The sequence below is a fragment of the Mytilus californianus genome, unplaced genomic scaffold (genome assembly GCF_021869535.1).
Source record: "Mytilus californianus isolate M0D057914Y unplaced genomic scaffold, xbMytCali1.0.p SCAF_7, whole genome shotgun sequence".
Lineage (NCBI taxonomy): Eukaryota > Metazoa > Mollusca > Bivalvia > Mytilida > Mytilidae > Mytilus > Mytilus californianus.
This window is the reverse complement of record NW_026262723.1, coordinates 522,175-548,965: the sequence shown is the minus strand read 5'-3', so window position 1 is coordinate 548,965 and position 26,791 is coordinate 522,175. Positions and strand designations below refer to the sequence as shown.

The following is a 26,791-nucleotide window of genomic DNA, read 5'->3' as shown; positions in this document are numbered from 1 at the left end:
ACATATCCTTTGTTTTTCTTATATATTATTCATTGTTTTTCAATGGCAGATTCAGCACATCCAGTAAATTTTTTTGTTATTGTTACGTTTCAACAGTATTATATGTCGCTGGTTTCAGGGTAATTGTAGCCAGTGCCATTGATACTCTGTGCAATTTGTGAACTCTCAGGTTACATGTATCTGTACCGACTGTCACGTGTGAGACCCTATTGGGTTCTTCTTCTTCTTCTTCCCGGTTACGAGTCGAACTCTGTAGTTGAGTGTAATTGACTTGGTCGCATCTCAAACAGACAGGAGGCCACTCCTCTGGCCAAAAGTAAAAGTCCAGGTTAACTGGACGATATTTACAATAAAATAATAAGCTTAATTACAACTAGGTAATCTTGCTGTCTATTTCAGATGAGGCTGGGTCCAGGAGATGGTATTCACTCTGGCCCTGAAGTCCTCTAGCGATCCGGACTCCACTACAGATTCGGGAAGTTTTTTCCACTTTCTAGTTGTTCTTGGGAAGAATGAGTGATAGTAGACATCCTTCTTCACTCTAGTTTGTCTAAATTTGTGGTTGCCCCTGGCCCTACTGTCACCTGATGTGTAATATTTGGCTGGATCAATCAGGTCAGGAATAACCACCAATTGGTGGATTATACCTCAATTGACGTATAATATTGGTATAGACCAATTGACGTATAATATTGGTATAGACCAATTGACGTATAATGCAAGTTTATTTGTTATAAAATGCTAGTGTGAGATAGGAGCATCATTTTGCAACTTACAACCTATTTTATGACCATTATTGAGTTCTCCGAAAGTTTCAGTTTTGTCAAAGGCTGCTGCATCTCTTGAGAATGCATGTGTACAACAATTCTTTTGTTGAAACATCTGTCCTATTGACCATGATTGACTTTTAATAATGAAAGTCAAGTATTAACAAAGAGCTCCATTCACCTGTGGAGTTGTACTCATAATCACATGACTGCAGACAGTATTGATGTCCATTGACAGGTGATTAGTGATAAATTTGCCAATCAAGAATTGACAAGATGACAATAGAAGAAACTGCAAATACAATTGTTGATTAAATGCAATATGTTATGTCAATATACTAAACTAGGAATGTTTGACATGTTTTCATACAATAATATGGTTTTAAGAAAACAATGCTCCATTTTGGTTGAATAATTTGCTTTGAAAAACAATTATACCATTATATGTCAATTATGTCAATAGGTGGATTATACCTCAATTGAGGTATAATCCACCAATTGGTGGTTATTCCTGACCTGTCAATGGCAATCAACTGGTGTTGAGTCTTGTAACACAGCACAAGACTGTTTCCATCGTCTGTGCTGCAGTGATTCCCATTGAAGTTGGTCCAGTAACTTTGTAACACATCCAGGAGGGAGATTCACTTGTTGTCGAGTATCAAGTTACAAACGTCGAGTTGCGGGTTACGAAAGTTGAGTTGCGAGTTACGAAAGTCGAGTTGCGAGTAACGAAATTAGATTTGCGTGAAAATGGGGAAAACTATTTTAATTTTTTGGTGTACCTCTTTAACATTTTTGAATGATGATTGCTTATAAAATTGTATACAGTATCGTTGATTCTTTTTGTTGTTTGGACTTCATCTGAGTCTCGTGTAAAAAAAAATGAATGGATAAATTGCTTACATAATCAGTTCGCAAATAAAATTGAGAATGGAAATGGGGAATGTGTCAAAGGCTAGAGGTTCCTGACTTAGGACAGACGCAAAGAGGCGGCGGGGTTAGACAGGTTTTATGAGCGCTCAACCTTCCCTCTTCACCTCTAGCCAATGTAGACATATATAAAGTATGGTTATTTTCTGAAGAAGCAGATAGCCTTTTGAAATAGTAGTTTATTATTAAATTTCATAGCTAGCAACTTATATTAAACATAAAGGGAGATAGCAACTAAATTATAGTACATATATGTAAAAGACCCCTTCTGCAGATTTCGTTAGGAGTGGGCTCTTTGGGGCAGCTGCAGAGGCAATATTTGTTAGGGACCCCAAAATTTATTCTTTGGCAGTGACACTCAAAATTGTGGACGTTTTAAGTTATATATGTCTACATTGGCTAGAGGTGAAGAGGGAAGGTTGAGCGCTCATAAAACCTGTCTAACCCCGCCGCCTTTTTGCGTCTGTCCTAAGTCAGGAACCTCTAGCCTTTGTTTATCTTGTATATTTTTTTAATTTTGGTTCAGCTATATGTTTCGGAGCATAGAATGGCGTCATTTTCTTGATCTAATTACATTGTGTTCCGGGGCCTGCCAATGGGTGTGGGATTTCTCGCTGTGTTGAAGACCCATGGATGGCCCGAATCCCGGTCCGTTCGCCCAAAAACATGTTCACGCCCATTCACGTTCGCCACCTTTCACTTTCGCACCCAGACAGTTCGCACCCTTTTTATTGGTTTTGTGTTTAATAATTTTGTAATCGAGTTTTGGTAAGTGTATTGCTGTAAATATTTTTTTTGTTCATCTTTTCAAAATAAAGTGAGATTCTGACAATATTTGTTTGTGTTGAATAAATCTTAATCATGTTTTGGTTAGTGTATTTCTATATAAAAAAAAATCATTGTTTCTAAATAAAGTGAGATTCTGACAACGTTTGTTTTTGTGTTGAATAAATCTTAATCATCTTTTGGTTGGTGTATTGCTATAAATTTATGTTTTCATTGTTTCAAAATAAAGTGAGATTCTCAAGTTTGTTTTTTTTTTGTGCTGAATAAATCTTAAATTATGTTTTGGTTAGTTTTGTTTCAAAAAAAAGTGAGATCAAAGGGGCCAAGTTGTTAAAATCCATTATCATTCGTTTTTTTCTTTTAAAATCTTCTATGTTTTACTCATACCAGTATTTACATCAAAGCAAGTTAAAACAACAATCATGATTTTCAAACACACAACAATAATACCAAATTTAGCTGTGTATAAATACCAATTAGCAGTAATCATACATTTGTACATAATTAACATTTAATAATTAATCATCAAATTGATGAAAAAAAACTCAAAACAATTTTTATTCAAGAAAATATATTTTTTTTGGTATATACATATAAAATCAAAGTGCTGGATAGCACCTGTGGAAAGTTTGCAACGGTAGATGTGTATTATTTCAAATAGGTTGTAGATGTGTAGATTGTGTGGTTAACGTTTTTTTCTGACTTTTAAAAAAAATTACTTAATACAAAAAATAATTGTAACAGGATGCTGTTAGGAAGTCTCCCAAACAAAGCTCCCATAATGAGTCATTCCCATGGTCGCCTGACATTGGGCAAAGTCCAGTACAAATTGGTATGGTCAAGTAAAGTGATATGCATAAGTGACGCCTAGGGATTAACCCTGTATGTCATTCAAATCTTCTTGATATCATGAACAGGAATATATATGGTCCGAGTACACAGTTATTTCGTAGTGCATTTCTTTTAGACAATAAATGAAAATTAAAAAAATCCCACCTGTGCTTTCTCAATAATATTTTTACAGTGTGTTGTACTACTTTTGGGACAAATTATATCAAAATTATAGAAAACTTCATCGGCTCTAACTCAAAATATGGACAATTTTATGTTAAGGGGGTCTTGAAATCTTTTGACAGCTTCCGAAGTGCTTATTTTTAACCTTTTTCAGCTGGACCAAATCACTACTTAACTTTAAAATTCATGACCCAAATTTTTTTACAGTGTAATTTCATCCCCCTACTTGCTATTTGAGGCATAAAACATGGAGAAATAAATTTGGAAGGGGTATAAAAAAAATGGCAAGTAACACACTGTCCACACTAGGGATTATATTTGTGGACAACGAAAATCAAAGGACGATAACTGTGTACTCGGACCTAATAGGATAGAAAAAGTTGACCAATCTTAATAAAACTTGGTATGACCAAAGCTTAATAAATTATGAGAATGCTTACAAAGTTTCATGGCAATAAGATATATATTGTAGACAATAAAATAAATTCTATATTCAACTTTGCGTGTTTAATTTTGATGTTAAAATTGAAAAATTTCAACTATCAACATTTGGGGCTTTTAAAATTAAAATACTTTTAAAATGCCTTAATATATAATATATCATGTATTAAAAGCAATAGAGTACTCATTTGATATATCAGACTTAGCATAATTATTCAAAAGTCAAATTTATATGAGCCTGTGCCTAAAAATGGAGGTTTTTCCAATGAAGGGGAGCCTTACATGTAATATTTTCCAGCAATTTTAAATTTGTGAAGCTTTTTGGTTATAAATAATCCTTACATATGTATTTAATGTACTTTAAATGGAAAGAAAACTTACAAATAACATATCATATTAGTTTAAAAGGGTCTTAGGCTAAGTAAGACAGAAAATTATTTAGGGTCAATTTAAGCCGTAGCACATATTTACATTTAAAAATGCATATTGAAGCTATAGGAAATAAAAATGTGTGTCTTTTCTATCATTTCTATACTCAGGTGACATGATACAATAAATCTGAGCACAAAAAGACTCTTGCATTCAACTTTTTTTGCAGACAGTATGGTCTGATACAAAGATTTTTCACTTTTTAGTGAAAAACTCCCAGACAATTTTAGTCTCGACAGGCTTATATTTGAACCACTTGCTATCCTACAGAAGAAAAGAAAGATATTATGTTAAATGAAACAGGTACAAAAGACATTGTTAAGTGCTTTTTATACAAATTTAGTGAGGTCTTTATTATGGACTTCAACTTTTATGTACCAATTAAGCTCCTCACATTTAACTTGATCCAAACAGGGCGTTAGACGAGGGTCATTTATACAACACATTTTACACATATTGTCTAAGATAATCTTCTTTTCTGTAGATTCAGAGTTCACAAATGAGTAATACAACTGGATTAAAGCATAGAAACACAAATATTGACACATGAAAACCTGTCAGATAGAAAGTCAGAATGCCACTTATGCATCAAAATTGAAAAAGCTATGAAATGCTTATTTTGACCATATAATGCCAAAATTGGTCATTTTTGCAGAAATTCTATCAAATAAAAGTTTAAATCCTTTAGTTTCATGTTATTTGACAAATTGACACCATCAAATCATCCAGGGAAGTTGCCAAAGTACAGATTCTATATTTCCTGATTTCACCTCTTAGGTCCGAGTACACAGTTATTTCGTAGTGCATTTCTTTTAGACAATAAATGAAAATTAAAAAAATCCCACCTGCGCTTTCTCAATAATATTTTTACAGTGTGTTGTACTACTTTTGGGACAAATTATATCAAAATTATAGAAAACTTCATCGGCTCTAACTCAAAATATGGACAATTTTATGTTAAGGGGGTCTTGAAATCTTTTGACAGCTTCCGAAGTGCTTATTTTTAACCTTTTTCAGCTGGACCAAATCACTACTTAACTTCAAAATTCATGACCCAAATTTTTTTACAGTGTAATTTCATCCCCCTACTTGCCATTTGAGGCATACAACATGGAGAAATAAATTTGGAAGGGGTATAAAAAAAATGGCAAGTAACACATTGTCCACACTAGGGACTATATTTGTGGACAACGAAAATCAAAGGACGATAACTGTGTACTCGGACCATATGTAGGACTCTAAAGTGTGATGGGGACGCTAAATTACGACGGTCACGCTAAAGTGCGATGGTCTGCGCTAAAGTGCGATGCCTCCATACGCTAAAGTCGGATGGTCCGCGAAAGTATAGACGTAAGAAACGTAGTTGGATTATGACGTTAACAGTCGTTTATACAAACCAAAAATGAACATGCCGGAAGATAGATTTTGAATATTTGATTTTAAAACAACTTTTAAACCAAATGTCCATGACTTAATTTTAGACCTAACCGTGCTTTTTTCGGCTGAAGCAAATGTGTTTTTTTCGGGTGCTGGAAGAAGGAATTGTCTCCTACAGTCAACCATTTTACTATATAGATACAAAATAGGCTGCCACATGTGAAACAGGATCTGTTTACCCTTCGGGTACCTGAGATCACCCCCAGTTTTTGGTGGGGTTCGTGTTGCTTAGTCTTTAGTTTTCTATGTTGTGTCTTGTGTACTATATTTTGTCTGTTTGTCTTTTTATTTTTTAGCCATGGCGTTGTCAGTTTATTTTCGATCTATGAGTTTGACTGTCCCTCTGGTATCTTTCGCCACTCTAGTATACGCACAAATACCCTGCTTCCATTGGAAGCGAACGGATACATTTAAATCATTGTTTACGTCGAAGCTTACTTTGCGGTCCCCGTTAAAATATTTTCGATTTTATTGAAAAGTAACGTCGGTAAAATAAAGGTAAAATTAAGAATGGAAATGGGGAATATGTCAAAGAGACAACAACCCGACCAAAGAGCAGACAACAGCCGAAGGCCACCAATGGGTCTTCAATGCAGCGAGAAAATCCCGCACCCGGAGGTGGTCCTCAGCTGGCCCCTAAATAAAATTGTGTACATGTTTTCAAAAGTAAATTATAAATTTTCGGCTATTAAAAACATTAATATGTACATTGTTGGAAAATATAATATGTATTTGTACTCGCTACGAAAAAGGAGAAAAAAAAGCTCGGCGAACATAGCCTTTCTCTCGCATTGATAATAAAGCTTGTACTAATAAATGTTACTTATTCCGACAGTGAACGAATTTTGTATTTGTAATTTACAATGATGACTGTATATAAGGGGAGGTGTTCACATTACTGATAGACTGTGTGAACGGCAACCTACGCCAATTATCCAAATATTAAATACGCCCCAATTGTTACATTTACAGGAAATAAAGTATTTTGTGACACCTATATATTACTGTTTTAGCAATTATTACCTGGTCGGTCTTCTAGAGTTAGAAACAACCACTTAAGCCTACCGGTAAATTATAATACAATCTATCACATATGTTATACCTGAGCCTACTAGCTTTTGAAAAAAGACTATTTTTTAACATCCATGTGTTTAACGTTTTAAGTCCTCGAACCTTATCCTATTGATCCATCGCACTTTAGCATGACATACCATCGTACTTTAGCAAACAAACAACCATCGCACTTTAGCGTGATTCACCATCGTACTTTAGCGTAAACCATCGCACTTTAGCGTGACCATCGCACTTTAGAGTACCATCGCACTTTAGAGTCCTACATATATATATATATGGTTTAGGCGTGGGGATCTCGACCGTTTACAAGTTTTCAAACAGGAAAGGGGTGGGAGTGACCCCAGGTGACTCGCCTTTTATTTCATTTGATTTGTTTTATTGTCCCGTACAAGAATATATATGGTTTTGGGAGGGAATCTTGACCGTTTACAAGTTTTCAAAAAGAAGGGGGTGGGGGTGACCCCCGTGGACTTCCCCTATATTTCATTTGATTTGTTTTATTGTCCCATACAAGAATATATATGGTTTAGGGGTTGGGATCTCGACCGTTAACAAGTTCTCAAACAGGTGGGGGTGGGGAGTCTCCCCCAGAGACTTCCCCTTTATTTCATTTGATTTGTTTTATTGTCCCACACAAGAATATATATGGTTTCTGGGTGGGGATCTCCACCGTTTACAACTTCTCAAACAGGAGGGCAGGGGTTAAAAAATACACTAGCCCGACGCCCGGGACTCAGCATTTAGGCCTCGGGCAACCAAAACTTGTAACCCAATATGCCCGACGGACTAGTAACAAAAAATTCTTGGCGTTTCCAAAACTAGAGGCTCTCAAGAGCCTGTGTCGCTCACCTGTATTTACTGATGCTTTGGAAATCATGTAAAATAAGGTTAAAATCATAATTAATAGTATTAGATATTAGATATTATATGATATCTAAGATAATAACAAAAAACTGCAAAATTTTTGTAAAATTACTAACTCAGGGGCAGCAACCCAACAACCTGTTGTCAGATTCGTCTGAAAATTTCAGGGCAGATAAATCTAAATCTGATGAACATTTTTGCCACCTGTAAGATTTGCTCTAAATGCTTTAGTTTCAGAGATATAAACCAAAAACTGCATTTTACCCCTATGTTCTATTTTTAACCAAGTCGGCCATGATGGTTGGAAGGCGGGGTCATAGGACAAATTTTTTAAACTAGATACCCTTATAATGATTATGGCCAAGTATGGTTAAATTTGTCTCAGTAGTTTCAGAGAAGAAGATTTTTGTAAAAGATTACAAAAATTTACAAAAAATTGTTAAAAATTGACTATTAAGGGCAATAACCCCTAAAGGGGTTTATGGACTATTTTGGTCATGACAACTTATTTGTAGATCTTACTTTGCTGAACATTATTGCTGTTTACAGTTTATCTCTATCTATAATAATATTCAAGATAATAACCAAAAACTGCAAAATTTCCTTAAAATTACCAATTCAGGGGCAGCAACCCAACAACAGGTTATCAGATTTGTCTGAAAATTTCAGGGCAGATAGATCTTGACCTGATAATCAGTTTAACCCTATGTCAGATTGACTATAAATGCTTTGGTTTCAGAGATATAAGCCAAAATCTACATTTTACCCCTATGTTCTATTTTTAGCAATGATGGCCATCTTGGTTGGTTGGCGAGGTCATCGGACACATTTTTTAAAACTAGATACCCTAATGATGATTGTGGCCAAGTTTGGTTAAATTTGTCCCAGTGGTTTCAGAGGAGAAGATTTTTGTAAAAAGCTAACGACGACGACGGACGCGAAGTGATGAGAAAAGCTCACTTGGCCCTTCGGGCCAGGTGAGCTAATAAAAAGTGGAAAATCCACACATCACTATTTTATCTTAGAACAGATTCAACTACATCATCCGGGATTCCCAGAATTTGAACTGATTTTGTACAAGTTTTAAAATAGAACAAATAACTTGGGGTGGATCCCGTACTTACAATATCGATTTGTCAGTACAGGGGGTATTGTACATTGCTTATGCAACCAGAGAAATATAATTTAACCGGACTGTACCTCCTTCTGAATAATTTATTGCAATATAAATGTGAATCCCTTTGACAGGAGAAACCTGACTTTTGTCAGATATAAATTTGTAACATGTGCACGTTATGGACGCCATTTTGTTTTTGTTTACATACTGTGAAGAAGCCTCCAGAACCATGACCTAAACATTAACAGTCTTCAGAAAACTTAAACTTGATGCAATAATATTTCATCAATCATGATTATCTTCATTGATATTCAAATAAATTTGATTTTTAAAGAAATAAAACTTATAACCAAATACAATTTCAGTTTACAGACTGTACTCAGTTTGTAATCTTTTTATAGCCCACAATTAGCTTACCTGTGATAAATGAGGGTAGTAATGCCCTTTACCGTCAGGCGTCAAACGGTCATTTACGGCTACCGTTAGCGTCAAATTGGTTAAAATTTTAGCGTGATTCGTCAAAATATCCTTATCGTGACTCGTCAGAGGTCTCAAATAATTATCGATACCGTTATTTTTGGAAAAAATTTAACGTGATTCGTCAAAATCAGTCGATTTTTTTATCCGTTGTACAGTAGATTTTTGCAAATCGGACACCGAAAACTTATGTCAGCAAAAAAATATCCCAGTAGCATGAATAGCAGATATATTCAATTAATCGATAATTGTATATTCATTGAATATTCTGTAATAATGAGTTGACCAAATCCTGAGATGGTACAAGTCTTGACCACCGCTAAAGAAAGTATACATTTTAACGTCATGCACCAAAAATTACCAATAACGTCATTTGGCAAGATTTTTTACCGTTATTCGTCATGAAGGTACCCTCATTACGACCCTCATAAATATAAATATGGATATTACTGTACCTCGTTTATAATGTATCTGATAAAAATCACTCCAATCCTTTTATATAACCATGTATAGCGGTGGTCAAGACTTGTACCATCTCAGGATTTGGTCAACTCATTATTACAGAATATTCAATGAATATACAATTATCGATTAATTGAATATATCTGCTAATGGGATATTTTTTTGCTGACATAAGTTTTGGGTGTCCGATTTGCAAAAATCTACTGTACAACGGATAAAAATGGTTAAGTTTATAGAATTCATTGTATTATGCAGCAAACTCTGCATTTGTAAGGCATACTCCGGCTAGGTCAGTTTTGTTGGGCTAGTAGTTCTTCCAACAGGGCTAGTAAAATCCTGCCACCAATTAGCCCTGGGCTAGCGAGCTATAACAAAATTTCTTAACCCCTGGAGGGGGTGGGGTGACCCAGAAGGACTCCCACTATATTTCATTTAATTTGTATTATTGTCCCATACATGAATATATATCGTTTAGGGATGGGGATCTCGACCGTTTACAAGTTCTCAAACAGAAGGGGGTGAGGTGACCCCAGGGACTCAATCTATATTTTATTTGATTTGTTTTATTGTCCTGTGATCATTACTGAAGACCGTGTGTGTCTATCACTTACTGTTTTCAAGTTATAGCCATTTGAAAATTAAAAAAAAATAAATCCCATAGGGTTCTATAGTAAAACCCTTCCTTCTGTAGGCCCTCAAAATACCCCTAAATAGACCCCAAGAAGAAAAATAATAAGAACTGAGCAAAAACTTTGTTTGGGAGACTTAATAACAAAAAGTATAGATACGAATTTTGTTATAGTCCGATTTTGTGAGGCCGATTATGTAATAGGCCGAGGTTGTTATAGTCCGAGTGTGTTGTGGGCCGAGATGAGATACCAGGATACTTTCGATACACTCGTGCTTTTACGTCTTTTATAAACATTTGTAAAAATCGTAGTAAAAATAGCATCGTAAAATGTGCATTCATGAAATATTTTAAACACAGTATTTATTTTCTCTTCAACTGGAGGGGGGGAGGAAACCCCTGAAACTGGGATTATTGTACTCCCGTTGGGAGGCACACATATATGGATCTCACGCATGTCTGGGGAATACCGATAAAACATAACGTAGAAACTGGTAGATGTGTATTGATTTTATTTTCTGCGCAGCGCAGATCCGTGAAGTAGTGTTTGTGATAGCCATTTTCACTAGAGGCTGTCAAGAGCCTGTGTCACTCACCTGACTCTACTTTGGTTTTAGAAATCATGTAAAGATAGATAAAAATCATAACAGATACCCAAATAATGATTGAGGCCAAATTTGGTTTAATATTGGTTCGTTATTTAATAAAATATCCTGGTGGCCATCTTGAACAGTAAATCGGCAACAAAGTAGCAACAATTGGTCAGCACCTCATAAAGAACATTCATGCCAAGTTTGGTTTCATTCCATTCAGTGGTACTCTAAAAGAAGACATTTGTATGTATTTCCCTTAGGGTCCTATGTTAAACTAAGTCCCCCCCTGGTGGCCATCTTGGATTATGGACTGACTGCAAAATAACAACACTTGGTCAGCACCTCATAAGGAACATTCATGCCATGTTTGGTTTCATTCAATTCAGTGGTTCTCTAAAAGAAGACATTTTTTATTTCCCATAAGGTCCTATGTTAAACTAAGTCACCCGCTAGCGGCCATCTTGGATGATGGATCGGCTGCAAAGAAACAACACTTGGTCAACACCTCGTAAGGAACATTCATGCCATGTTTGGTTCCATTCCATTCAGTGGTTCTCTAAAAGAAGACATTTGTATGTATTTCCCATAGGGTCCTATGTTAAACTAAGTCCCCCCCTGGCGGCCATCTTGGATGATGGACCAACTGCAAATTAACAACACTTGGTCAGCATCTCATAAGGAACATTCATGCCATATTTGATTTCATTCCATTCAGTGGTTCTCTAAAAGAAGACATTTGTATGTATTTCCCTTAGGGTCCTATGTTAAACTTAGTCCCTCGCTGGTGGCCATTTTGGGTGATGGATCGGCTACAAAGTAACAAAACTTGGTCAGCACCTCCTAATGAACATTCATGCTATGTTTTGTTTCATTCCATTCAGTGGTTCTCTAAAAGAAGTCATTTGTATGCATTTCCCATAGGGTCCTATGTTAAACTAAGTCCCTCGCTGGTGGCCATTTTGGATGATGGAACGGCTACAAAGTAACAACACTTGGTCAGCACCTTGTAAGGAACATTTATGCTATGTTTTGTTACATTCCATTCAGTGGTTCTCTAAAAGAAGTCATTTGTATGCATTTCCCGTAGGGTCCTATGCTAAACTAAGTCCCCCGCTGGCAGCCATCTTGGATGATGGATCGGCTACAAAGTAACAACGCTTGGTCAGCACCTCATAAGGAACATTCATGCCATGTTTGGTTTCATTCCATTCAGTGGTTCTCTAGAAGAAGTTCAAAATGTAAACAGTTAACGACGACAACGGACGACGGACGATGAGAAAAGTGATGAGAAAAGCTCACTTGGCCCTTCGGGCCAGGTGACTTAACTAGAGGCTCTCAAGAGCCTGTGTTGCTCACCTGTATTTACTGATGCTTTGGAAATCATGTAAAATAAGACTAAAATCATAATTAATAGTATTAGATATTAGATATTACAGTGTATTATAATGATATCTAAGATAATAACAAAAAACTGCAAAATTTTTGTAAAATTACTAACTCAGGGGCAGCAACCCAACAACCTGTTGTCAGATTCGTCTGAAAATTTCAGGGCAGATAAATCTAAATCTGATGAACATTTTTGCCACTTGTCAGATTTGCTCTAAATGCTTTAGTTTCAGAGATATAAACCAAAAACTGCATTTTACCCCTATGTTCTATTTTTAACCAAGTCGGCCATGATGGTTGGAAGGCGGGGTCATCAGACAAAATTTTTAAACTAGATACCCTAATAATGATTATGGCCAAGTATGGTTAAATTTGTCTCAGTAGTTTCAGAGAAGAAGATTTTTGTAAAAGATTACAAAAATTTACGAAAAATTGTTAAAAATTGACTATTAAGGGCAATAACTCCTAAAGGGGTCGACTGACAATTTTGGTCATGACAACTTATTTGTAGATCTTACTTTGCTGAACATTATTGCTGTTTACAGTTTATCTCTATCTATAATAATATTCAAGATAATAACCAAAAACTGCAAAATTTCCTTAAAATTACCAATTCAGGGGCAGCAACCCAACAACAGGTTGTCAGATTTGTCTGAAAATTTCAGGGCAGATAGATTTAGACCTGATAATCAGTTTTACTCTAAATGCTTTGGTTTCAGAGATATAAGCCAAAATCTACATTTTACCCCTATGTTCTATTTTAAGCCATGGCGGCCATCTTGATTGGTTGGCGGGGTCATCGGACACTTTTTAAACTAAATACCCTAATGATGATTGTGGCCAAGTTTGGTAAAATTTGGCCCAGTGGTTTCAGAGGAGAAGATTTTTGTAAAAAGCTAACGACGACGGACGCCAAGAGATGAGAAAAGCTCACTTGGCCCTTCGGGCCAGGTGAGCTCAAAATGAAGTTGAGTTCATCTGAATTATCGATGAACATTCAGTCCATTTTTATTCAAGCTGTAAGCTAATCAAAATCAAAATTTCAAAAGCATCTTCCTAGAATTAGTATTCAAACACTAGTACTACATTGTATCTAGGAGTAGAACACACATCCTATAGTAAGATAGTCTGTCCAACTTCCGGTTTGAGGTCGATGCTTTAGGAAAGTTTATTGCTATAGCAAGCTATAGCAAACTTTCCAAAAACTAATAATTCAACTTGAATTTAAATAAAAATTGGGTGCGAACAGACCTAAGGGGCGAACGTGTGGGGTGCGAACGCAGGGGTTAAAAAATCCACTAGCCAGACGCCCGGGACTACAGTATTTACGCCACGGGCAATCAAAACTTGTAACCTAATATGCCCGACGGACTAGCAACAAAAAATTCTTGGAGTTTCCAAAATAGAAAGCGGAAAATCCCTTCATCACTATTCTATCTTAGCCAATCAGATTCAATTACGTCATCCTGGATTCCAAGAATTTCAATAACTCGAATGATTCAGCGCCCTCTATGGGTCAGTGTCCTCTTGAGATAGCGATCGATAGTGAGTCGAGTATAACGACTGGATTAGTCTGGTTAGAATTTTAACTGATTCTGTACATGTTTTAAAAATAATACAACTAACTCTTGGTGGACATTGCTTATTCCGAGATTTTCAATTAACGGTACTGGGGGCGGTATGATGCATTGATCGATATTGACCTGTCTTGTCGGACAGCTGTTGAGCACGAAACAATGCAACAAAATATTTCTAAATATTTTAGTACGGGCACCCCAGGAACTTTGTCAGTTTCAAAACGAAAAACGGTAGATGAAGAGGGTAATGAGGCTGAAAATTCATCCCCAAAAAAATGCCAAATACGCCCTGGAAAAGCAGAAAAGAACATTTAAAGTGTCATGAACAGAAAGATTCCCCTGGTCAAGGTCGTCTGTTGCTGATGATAAACCAGAGACGATGTTTTGTAAATATTGCTGTTATTTTTCCGATCACGCTAATAAAGTCTGCTTTGTATGTGGGAACAACAAATATATCTGAATTGAACCACTGGTTTCACATGACAGTACCAATGAACATGTTTTCTGTGGCCGAAAATATTGAACAACCCATAGTACAACAGTTATCCAAAGAGATGTCTAAAGATCCTTGTCATAATTAATAAAACAAACATATATTTGATTTATTTTATTAAATACCGTGTATAATGCCGCTTTCAAAACAAGGGACACCCACTTTGTATTATGCAGCAAACTCTGAATTTGTAAGGTATACTTGGGCTAGCAGGTAGTTTTGATGGGATAGCAGCTCTTTCAACAGGGCTAGTAAAATCCTGCTACCAATAAGTCCTTGGCTAGTCAGCTGTAACAAAATTTTTTAACCCCTGGAACGTGTAGGGTGCGAGTGTATTGGGGGCTAAGGGACCTGATACCTGGTGGCCTTGGGTTGACTTGTATATTTTGGTTGGGTTGTCTCTTTGACACATTCCCCGTTTCCATTCTTTATTCTATACATGTAGTTATCAAATATACTTTTGTAAAAGAGACAAAAGACCAAGTTTTGGAATATGTAACTTCTCTCTGAAAAAACGGGTTAATCATACAAAAATGTACAATACCCAGCTGATATCTGAAACTACAACATTTGTATCAAGGCTGCATGTAGGTGAAAAAGTAAACTCGTGACAGACAAGGCTTCCATGCTCATACCGTAAAAAACACACGCCATAACATTCCTTAAAACTGTTCCTTTATTTTTTGTAACAGCGGTATAATAGCTTATTGTAGAATAACATCTTTCCAAATTAAAAAAAAGCTCCATAATATGATCTATGCCAGGAAGTTACCATAATTCCATAGAAAGACATCTATAGCCGCTGATTATTTTTGCGTTATAGTATTCAGATATACATACATTGAACAACTCGATTATTAACTTTTTGTTATATATATGCACTCTCCGCTTGGGATTGAATCCCAAAGTTAACAAAGTTCAAAATTATTTAATTTATAACATAAAGCACATAGCATATCACATTTCTGACTAATTCATGAGATATTTTCCTAAGTTAAATGTGCAATTGTGCCTATATCACTCTAAACCTTTGCGAAAGACGAAAGATGAAGAGTTAGCACTAATATTCTTTATTCAAGTGCCACTGATGAGTCTTGTATAGACGAAACGTGCGTTTGGCGTAGAAAATATTATAAGCATGGTACCTTTGATAAGTATTTACTTTAGGCCTAACACAGTGCCATATTCTGTGAGATGTCGATAATTTGCAAGTATATTTCATTTGTCTACATGATTTATTTTCTTATGCTTGGTATGTTCATACAGTATACATTTTGTCTTATATCTATAGTATATCCTGTTTTATTTTAGAAAATGAACAATGTCGCTCTCATGAAAGAAATTTAAGCGTGCGTGACTTTGCAACATATAAACTCTTATAAATAAGTATCACATAACTCTTTCAAATCCTGCAATCAAAATACCGGGACCCTTCCTCATGCAGGGTATAACTAAGTTCGGGTACATATATGCTTTGTTTATTAAATGCAAAGTAAACCGGAAAATTCTGTTTAAAAAATCAGACGACATGAACATTTATATATACAACCGTTTATATACATATACTTCTTAAGAAATTAGAGAAACATAATCTATTTGTAACTCGCAACTCGACCTTCGTAACTCGCAACTCGACCTTTGTAACTCGCAAATCGACTTTCGTAACTCACAACTCGACCTTCTTAACTCGCAACTCAACCTTTGTAACCTGCAACTCGACTTTCGTAAGGCCTAAAATAAAATATTGTTTGTTTTCCCAATCCCGACAGACCCTGCAAAAATGGTCCTTCTCATAAAATTTTATTGTCAAAACTTAAGTCAAATATTATTTTATTCATTTCCGATTTTCAGGCTTGCAGGATCATCCGAAAATGTTCAAGCTTTTTGGAAAAATAAAATTATTTCCCTTCCTACCTACCCACACCTGCTTGGCAGGGTTGGGATTTGGGAAACAAACAATATATTAATTTAGGCCTAACTCGCAACTGGACCTTCGTAACTCGCAACCAGTGGCGGATCCTGAAATTTTCATAAGTGAGGGCCCACTGACTGCCTAAGAGAGGGCCCGCTCCAGTCATGCTCAAGTGATTCCTTATCTAATCAACCAAATTTTTCACAGAAAAGGGCCCCCCCCCCTAAATCCGGCTCTTGCAACTTGACTTTTGTAACTCGCAACTCGACTTTCGTAACTTGCAACTCGACTTTTGTAAATCGCAATTTGCAACTCGACAATAAGAACCCCTCTCCAGGAGGATAGTTGTCATGGTAGCAAATATAAATAAATCGAGCTGCTCGTCTCGGACTCTGTACCTACTCTATGTTACGTATGATGGTAATTTGGTGAGGATCCCATACCGGGGAAGCATATTGCAGAGTTGGTCTTACTAACGTGGAGTAAGCTGTGGCTTTTGTTGCTGGAGTACACCTAGTCCAAATAATTATGACGTCTTGGAAGGCTATTTTAAATTTTTGCTTTGACGCCTTCCTGTCGATGTAAGGCGTCAAAGAAAAAAAATATAATAGCCTTTCAAGACGTCATAATTATTTGGACTAGAGTACACCAGGAACATATATATTGACGGGACTTGACACTACCTAATTGTAGCCGATTTTATCGTCGGGTCATAGTTAATAAAGATACGATACGGAAACGGACATGTGTTAAAAACGTACTCACTATTATCATAATAATTTCTGATATTATCAATAAAATGTCATTCATACATAGTTTTAAAGTGATACCAGTGAATCGAACTTGTTATCTGTCACTTCAAATTTGTTATTTTCGAATTCATTTCATCACAGAATGGTACAGAATGCAAACAGTGTAATAAAAAAATGGCGCCGATTGCATTCCCAAATTCTCACACCATTTTAAAACACTTCACATCAAATAAATCACACTTATTTTGGTCATTTAATATGACAAAATATATCTACTTTATGATAAAACTAGTATCTATTTACGATTAGAATTATGTGGTCAATTTCTTGCGCAGTTCCGATAGTTTTTCAGTCAGACGCTACCAAAATCCATAAATCTCGCGAAGTCTCGTGGAGTCCGAGATTTGATCAATTTTATACTGAAAAGCCTATCAGATTCATTTCCCGTTAGATATACTGTTCCCAGAGTACACCAACCCAGGGTTGTCAATGATATTATATTTCACTTGACCACCTGGGACCAACATTTCAACTTGCACGTTTTATTTTAACATACTTCTTTGTGTATTCACAACATATTGTATATGCATCTTTGAGTATAATCGACAAAATCGTCTATTTTTACCATTTCCTTTCACAATAACAGGAAACATACTTTGACAGGCGGCGGGAAACTAATATCTATAGGCCTATACGCATAATATACAACTCGTTTCAGGACTTGTTTCCGGAATTTTTTATGATAAAATTATAAGTCAGACAGCTGGGATTAGCAGACAGGTTGCAGTCGTACCGGTTGATCCAGGGATACGTAGAGGACGTACGCTGCACTTTGATCTTCAAAAAGTTCCTCATTGTTTCTCACGATTTAAATGATTTTTTTAAACAAAAAAATAGTTCCGCTCTAATAGACCTTATCGCTTTTTGTCCGTCATTACTGGACATCATATTCCCGTGAAAATTTTGACGTGACAATAGAAAATTTCTAGCGACACAAAGGTAACGTGATTGTTGTATGACGTCAACAGTTCAAGTCAGTGGCGGATCCAGGGGGGGGGGTCCGGCCCGGGGAATGGAATCCACCTTTTTTTGACGATCAATGCATTTGAATGGGGACATATAGTTGGAACCCCCCTTTTTATCCTTGGTTGGGAACCCTCTTTTAAAAATGGCTCAGTGGATCAGCACCTGCAAGTGTCGCAGATTCCTAAATAGCGAAAGGGTCTATTTCCGCTCGTCGGTAGTAGATAGATTCCGTTTTCTGAAATAACGCCGCCCCCCTCTTTTGAAAAATCCTGGGCCCGCTCCGAGTCTTGTATATTGACTGCTCCATAGTCTTATATGGTAAACAAAAAGGCTGCTTAGAAACAATTTTCCTTTTACAATTCGTAATGGGACTTTCCGTTGAATATATGAAAAGCCGGGGTGATTATACCTTGTCAAAGACCCCCTAAGAAAAATTTCAGGCACATTTCAATCTCTCACATGCCTTGTTTTAAACCCCTCAAATGCTTAATTGTGCCAGCAATTCCTCAATTTTACATGTTAAGACAACAACAAAAAAACCATCAGAAACAAAAATGGGCACACTTCAGAGGTATATTATGAGCCAATCGGGCCTAATTTAAGAAATGACTTTTGATATCCCTCAGAAAAATATATCCACCCCTTTAAAGATATAAAATGATTCTGAATTGTCCAATGTACTAGTACTAAATATGATCATGTGAACAGTTTTCTTGAAAGAAAACGAAAATGTTGCATACCAAAAAATTACTTGCTTTGCAGTATGAAGATCACATAGACAAAATAAAAAAAAATATCTGACATTTGGTTGTCAATCGGCAATACTTATAAATAAATACAAATAAATTATCAGTGACCGCTGTCGATAATAAACTAGCAATTGATTGTTAATGGTAAAAAAAAATGTTGTTTGTAGTAAATTTATGGAAGTATTACACAGAAAAACACAAAAAATAATTATAATTAAAAGAAAACAAAAAATAACGGATTTTTAAATAAGGGGGAGGGCAAAAAAATGTCCTGTCTATAAGTTCAATGACACTCCGGAAGGCGCCTGCTACTATGTCATGTCAATGTTGATAACTTTTTTTAATAATTTTTAATAAACAATGTTTAACTATACATCAGAAAAAGACGAATGATTTGAGTCGAATGTTTTATTTGTTGTTTTAGTGTAGGTGTTGTCATGCAGAGAAAATAAATCAATAAAAGAGAGGAGAAAGATACCAGAGGGACATTCAAACTCATAAGTTGAAAACAAACTGACAACGCCATGCATGGCTAAAAAAGAAAAAGACCAACAGACAAATAATAGTACACAAAACACGACATAGAAAACTAAAGACAACACGAAACCCACAAAAAACTGGGGGTGATCTCGGGAGCTCCGGAAGGGTAAGCAGATCCTGCTCCACATGTGTCACCCGTCGTGTTGCTTATGTTAGTACAAATCCGGTAATAAGTCTAATTCGGTAGGTCACATTCAGGAAAATAATTTATGTCTAGGCCACCTAGCTGACTGGATCATTCAAATGGTATAATCAATGGTAGATTTGCGTGTACAATGGATAAGGAAGTTATGTTTAATTCTTTGTTAGATGGACCTTTAAATAGATTTACCTTTGTTAGCTGTCCATTGAAAGAGCACTGATAGCTATTACAAATCATTTACGGGGCGATAAACAAAGACGATTGAAAAACCTGTAAGACATATTTTTAAGTTTTTTTTAAACTAGTAAATATGTGCATCTTACAAGGCTTAGCAAGTTTGTATTATGAAATCCAGCTTTTCTATTTGGTTTACTATGAATTGAATTAAAAAACTTGGTAAAATAGTAACTTGAAAAGTTGTCTTCTTATATTTCAGAATGAGGTCCTCAAAGGGGGCATATATACGTGAAACATATGATATCTTTCACCAGTGGCAGATCCAAGACTTTCATAAAGGGAGGAAGATACGGAGGAGTATATTAAAAAATTCGTAAGGGTTCCGCGGAACCCAGTGTCTCGCCTACTTTTGGTGTTAATCGCAGGCTCAACAAAAATGAAGAAAAAAATTAATAAAAATATTCCCCTCTATACTATGTTTTGATTGTAAGTAGCTTCTGTCCAAGTTTGGTAAAAATCCAGGATAAATTATGAATCTAATAAATGTTTTAAAAACTTAAACTGCAGAATGTATGTAATGTTGACTGGAAGAAAAACTAAGTCCATTTATAAGTAAAATACAGAAAAAATGGAACAAAATTTTATCAAAATTTCCTTCTAGATACTATCTTATGATCATAAACAAGCTTCTTTCCAAGTTTGGTATAAATCCAGGATAGTTTAAGAAAATAAAGTTATTGAAATTTCAAAAAATTTAACCACAGAGTGAATGTAATGTTTCCTGGCAGAAAAACTAAGTCCATTTATAAGTAAAATACGGAAAAATGGAATTTTTTTTTTACAAAATTTACTTTTGGATACTATCTTATGATCATAAACAAGCTTCTTTCCAAGTTTGGTAGAAATCTAGGATAGTTTAAGAAAGTTATTGAAATTTTAAAAACTTTAACCACAGAGTGAATGTAATGTTAACTGGCAGAAAAACTAAGTCCACTTATAAGTAAAATACGGAAAAAATGGAATTTTTTTTTTACAAAATTTACTTTTGAATATAATCTTATGATCATAAACAAGCTTCTGTCCAAGTTTGGTAGAAATCCAGGATAGTTTAAGAAAGTTATTAAAATTTCAAAAACTTTAACCACAGAGTGAATATTTGTGGACGCCGCCGACGACGACGACGACGACGACGCCGACGGAATGTAGGATCGCTATGTCTCGCTTTTTCGACAAAAGTCGAAGGCTCGACAAAAAGTAGGCTGTCAAAAATTTTAAAAAAAAGAACTAAAAACATATTTTTCAACATAAGATGCATCCCTGATACGCCCCTCCCATGTTCACGAAAATCTACAATATTATTTTCTTTTGATAAAGGTCATTTAATGTAATACACAAATATAGATTTTACTATACTTATATTACTGTCTGAATAATGAAAAGTAGAATAACAAAAATACCGAACTCCAAGGAAAATTCAAATCGGAAAGTCCCTTATCAAATGGCAAAATCAAAAGCTCAAGCACATCAAACGAATGGAAAACAACTGTCATATTATATAATATACATATATATATTTAACAGAACTAACTAAAATTACCTTTAGAAATAGTCCTCTTGGTTAAAAAGAATTTCCATTTTCGTTTCCTTTATAAACATTATCGATTGTCGACAAGTCATTTCTACATACGGGTATCTAGTATGTAATACAAAACCAATCAATGCAATGCAATATATGTTTATTGAACCAATAACAAAAGATTAACTTTAATAGAGTTTAGTGCGGAAACGTATAAGCGCCATGCAATTTTTTTTGTGTTTCTTCCTATGTTAGCGTTATAACGTGAACCTTTGCGAAATAACACAAACATTTGAGTCATCTTATTTCTTATTTAAATTTCAAGGGAAGGAGTTGTTAAAAATGGAGGGAGCAGTGGGAGGAAGCTGCATGCAATAATTTTTATCACTCTGCACTTATCTCAAAGTATAAGGCTGGAGTGTTAAGCACATAATCATGGCATAATAATGAGAGAATAAAGAAAATTGAGTATGAAGTTGAATCGATAAAAAAATTAAAAACCTATTATTCTCTGAGAAACCCATTTTTCTCTTTTCTTTATATTTTAGCAACCCATTATTCTCTATTCTTTAATTATTTTTTTTTGGTCTGAGTAGTATGGGTCCGTTGATCTTAGTAATATGGGTCCGTTTATCTGTGTAACATGGGTCCAATGATCTGATTAATAATGGTTTTATGATCTGAGTAGAATGGTTCCGAAGAACAGAGTATCTGATTAACAGAGTAGCATTGTTCCAATGATCTGAGTAGATGACCGTTGAGATGAGTATATGCCCGTTGAGATGAGTAGTATGGGTCCGTTGATCTTAGTAGTATGTGTCCGTTTATCTAAGTAGTATGAGTCCGTTGATATGTGTAGCATGGGTCCAATGATCTGAGTAGATGTCCTTTGATCTGAGTATATGCCCGTTAAGATGTGTAGTTATGGGTCCGTTGGTCTTAGTAGTTTGGGTCCGTTGATGTGAAAAGTATGGGTATGTTGATCTGAGAGCTATAGGTAAAAAAGACTCTGAGTAGTATGGGTCCTTTGGTCTGAGAAGTATGAGTTAAAACACTGAGTAGTATGGGTGCTTTGGTCTGAGAAGTATGGGTTAAAACACTGAGTAGTATGGGTCCTTTGGTCTGAGAAGTATGGGTTAAAACACTGAATCTCATGGGTCCTTTGGTCTGAGAAGTATAGGTTAAAACACTGAGTAGTATGGGTCCTTTGGTCTGAAAAGTATAGTTTAAAACACTGAGTAGTATGGGTCCTTTGGTGTGAGAAGTATGGGTTAAAACACAGAGTAGTATGGGTCCTTTGGTCTGAGAAGTATAGTTTAAAACACTGAGTAGTATGGGTCCTTTGGTCTGAGAAGTATGGGTTAAAACACAGAGTAGTATGGGTCCTTTGGTCTGAGAAGTATAGTTTAAAACACTGAGTAGTATGGGTCCTTTGGTCTGAGAAGTATGGGTTAAAACACTGGGTAGTATGGGTCCTTTGGTCTGAGAAGAATGGGTTAAAACACTGAGTAGAATGGGTCCTTTGGTCTGAGAAGTATGGGTTAAAACACTGAGTAGTATGGGTCCTTTGGTCTGAGAAGTATGGGTTAAAACACTGAGTAGTATGGGTCCTTTGGTCTGAGAAGTATAGGTTAAAACACTGAATAGTGTGGGTCCTTTGGTCTGAGAAGTATGGGTTAAAACACTGAGTAGTATGGGTCCTTTGGTCTGAGAAGTATGGGTTAAAACACTGAGAAGTATGGGTCCTTTGGTCTGAGAAGTATGGGTTAAAACACTGAGTAGTATCATTAGTATGTGTCGTTTGGTCTGAGAAGTATAGGTTAAAACACTGAGTAGTATGGGTCCTTTGGTCTGAGAAGTATAGGTTTGAACACTGAGTAGTATGGGTCCTTTGGTCTGAGAAGTATGGGTTTAAACACTGAGTAGTATGGGTCCTTTGGTCTGAGAAGTATAGGTTAGACACTGAGTAGTATGGGTCCTTTGGTCTGAGAAGTATGGGTTAAAACACTGAATAGTATCATAAGTATGGGTCCTTTGGTCTGAGAAGTATAGTTTAAAACACTGAGTAGTATGGGTCCTTTGGTCTGAGAAGTATGGGTTAAAACACAGAGTAGTATGGGTCCTTTTGTCTGAGAAGTATAGTTCAAAACACTGAGTAGTATGGGTCCTTTGGTCTGAGAAGTATGTGTTAAAACACTGAGTAGTATGGGTCCTTTGGTCTGAGAAGTATGGGTTAAAACACTGAGTAGTATGGGTCCTTCGGTCTGAGAAGTATGGGTTAAAACACTGAATAATATGGGTCCTTTGGTCTGAGAAGTATGGGTTAAAACACTGAGTAGTATGGGTTCTTTGGTCTGAGAAGTATGGGTTAAAACACTGATTAGTATGGGTCCTTTGGTCTGAGAAGTATAGGTTAAAACACTGAATAGTGTGGGTCCTTTGGTCTGAGAAGTATGGGTTAAACCACTGAGAAGCATGGGTCCTTTGGTCTGAGAAGTATGGGTTAAAACACTGAGTAGTATGGGTCCTTTGGTCTGAGAAGTATTGATTAAAACACTGAGTAGTATCATTAGTATGTGTACTTTGGTCTGAGAAGTATAGGTTAAAACACTGAGTAGTATGGGTCCTTTGGTCTGAGAAGTATAGGTTTGAACACTGAGTAGTATGGGTCCTTTGGTCTGAGAAGTATAGGTTAAAACACTGAGTAGTATGGGTCCTTTGGTCTGAGAAGTATGGGTTTAAACACTGAGTAGTATGGGTCCTTTGGTCTGAGAAGTATAGGTTAGACACTGAGTAGTATGGGTCCTTTGGTCTGAGAAGTATGGGTTAAAACACTGAGTAGTATCATAAGTATGGGTCCTCTGGTCTGAGAAGTATAGGTTAAAACACTGAGTAGTATGGGTCCTTTGGTCTGAGAAGTATAAGTTAAAACACTGAGTTGTATGGGTCCTTTGGTCTGATAAGGATGGGTTAAAACGCTGAGTAGTATTATAAGTATGGGTCTTTTTGTCTGAGAAGTATGGATTAAAACACAGAGTAGTATGGGTCCTTTGGTCTGAGAAGTATAGTTTAAAACACTGAGTAGTATGGGTCCTTTGGTCTTAGAAGTATGGGTTAAAACACAGAGTAGTATGGGTCCTTTGGTCTGAGAAGTATAGTTTGAAACACTGAGTAGTATGGGTCATTTGGTCTGAGAAGTATGGGTTAAAACACTGAGTAGAATGGGTCCTTTGGTCTGAGAAGTATGGGTTAAAATACTGAGTAGTATGGGTCCTTTGGTCTAAGAAGTATGGGTTAAAACACTGAATAGTATGGGTCCTTTGGGTCCTTTGGTCTGAGAAGTATGGGTTAAAACACTGAGTAATATGGGTCCTTTGGTCTGACAAGTATGGGTTAAAACACTGAGTAGTATGGGTCCTTTGGTCTGAGAAGTATGGGTTAAAACACTGAGTAGCATGGGTCCTTTGGTCTGAGAAGTATAGGTTAAAACACTGAATAGTATGGGTCCTATGGTCTGAAAAGTATAGTTTAAAACCCTGAGTAGTATCATTAGTATGGGTTAAGACCCTGAGTAGTATGGGTCCTTTGGTCTGACAAGTATGGGTTAAAACACTGAGTAGCATGGGTCCTTTGGTCTGAGAAGTATGGGTTAAAACACTGAATTGTATGGGTCCTTTGGTCTGAGAAGTATGGGTTAAACACTGAGTAGTATTGGTCCTTTGGTCTGAGAAGTATGGGTTAAAACACTGAGTAGTATGGGTCCTTTGGTCTGAGAAGTATGGGTTAAAACACTGAGTAGTATGGGTCCTTTGGTCTGAGAAGTATAGGTTAAAACCCTGAGTAGTATGGGTCCTTTGGTCTGAGAAGTATGGGTTAAAACCCTGAGTAGTATGGGTCCTTTGGTCTGAGAAGTATGGGTTTAAACACAGAGTAGTATGGGTCCTTTGGTCTAAGAAGTATAGGTTAAAACACTGAATGGTATGGGTCCTATGGTCTGAAAAGTATAGTTTAAAACCCTGAGTAGTATCATTAGTATGGGTTAAGACCCTGAGTAGTATGGGTCCTTTGGTCTGAGAAGTATAGGTTTAAACACTGAATAGTATGGGTCCTTTGGTCTGAAAAGTATAGTTTAAAACCCTGAGTAGTATCATTAGTATGGGTCCTTTGGTCTGAGAAGTATGGGTTAAAACACTGAGTAGTATGGGTCCGTTGGTCTGAGTAGTATAGGTCCGTTGGTCTGAGTAGTATAGGTCCGTTGGTCTTAGTAGTTGTAGTGCATTGATATGATTAGTATGGGTCCGTTAATATGAGAAGCATGGATAAAAACCCAGAGTTATATAGGTCCGTCTTTCTGAGAAGTATAGGTAAAAACCCAGAGTAATGTGGGTCCGTTGAACTGAGAAGTAGATACAATAAGCATGAGTAGTATGGGTCCGTTGATCGGGAGTTATTGAAGAAACAGTTTAAGATCAGTTTATTATTGTAATAAAAGTACAAATCAGACATAATATTTCATATTGAAATACAAATATTTCCAAATTATAAAGGTTTATTTTATTAATTTGTATATTTTGACTAATTTGATTCGTTCAGGAATAGTCACATGTTAAACTATATTTTTAAAAGTCGATTGAAAATGGCGGATAGAAAAGTGATATTGCACGGTTATTTTTAGAATATCTAAAAACCGATATACTTTGTGACGTCATCTAATGAATTTCATGATATTGTTAAAAGTTTTTAATAAGTTTATATTTACGAACGATTATTTGAAAAAAAAAAATGTTCAAACACATAAGATGTACACAAAAAACATAAAAAATTTATCACCAATATGTTGTTTTTATCCAAGAGACAATATGATATCTATAAAATTCCAAAAAAATTGCATGATCGAAAAAAGATAATAGTATAATGCACTGACGATTTTGATACAAATATGATCAGTGATTAATAATATAACAATTATAGCCTTTGTATGAGGTCAATACAGGATATATCGACCCAAAGAAGTATATCAACCTCGGACTTCGTGCTCAGTCAATATACTTTTCTCGGTTCAATATTATACACCTATTGACTGGTTTTGAGGGTAGTTGCAAGTTTGTTGTCCCTGATATACCAGTTATTGCTCGAGGCGAAGCCGAGGGCAATAGTAAGTATCAAAGCGACAACAAACTTGCTATTACACTCATAAATTAACCAGTCATTAAGTGTTTTATTATACCGAACAAAACAACTTTCTAAAAAGTTTACATACATCACTTTGAAAAAAGAACCAAATAGTCACTTAACCTTTTCTCTGCCATACGGCCTATCCGGCCTATTCAAAAACACTACCTATGAGTGCCACGGCATAGGCCCAAAGGCCAATGGTATTTCGACGTTACGTAATAATAAACAATACGTCATAATGCTAGATTGCGATATTTGGAAGATGGC

At 35.9% G+C, this 26,791-nt stretch overlaps 1 protein-coding gene and 1 long non-coding RNA gene across 4 annotated transcripts in view; both read right to left on the bottom strand.

Moving 5' to 3' along the window:
• Positions 1 to 21,457, bottom strand: part of LOC127709422 (uncharacterized) — a 56,551-nt gene extending 35,094 nt beyond the window's left edge. Inside the window, exon 1 of the long non-coding RNA XR_007985644.1 lies at positions 21,371 to 21,457. This is a non-coding gene — a long non-coding RNA (uncharacterized LOC127709422). The remainder of the gene's footprint in view (positions 1 to 21,370) is intronic.
• LOC127709397 (uncharacterized) overlaps positions 1 to 26,791 on the bottom strand; it is a 449,543-nt gene that overhangs the window by 142,335 nt on the left and 280,417 nt on the right. The window lies entirely within an intron of this gene.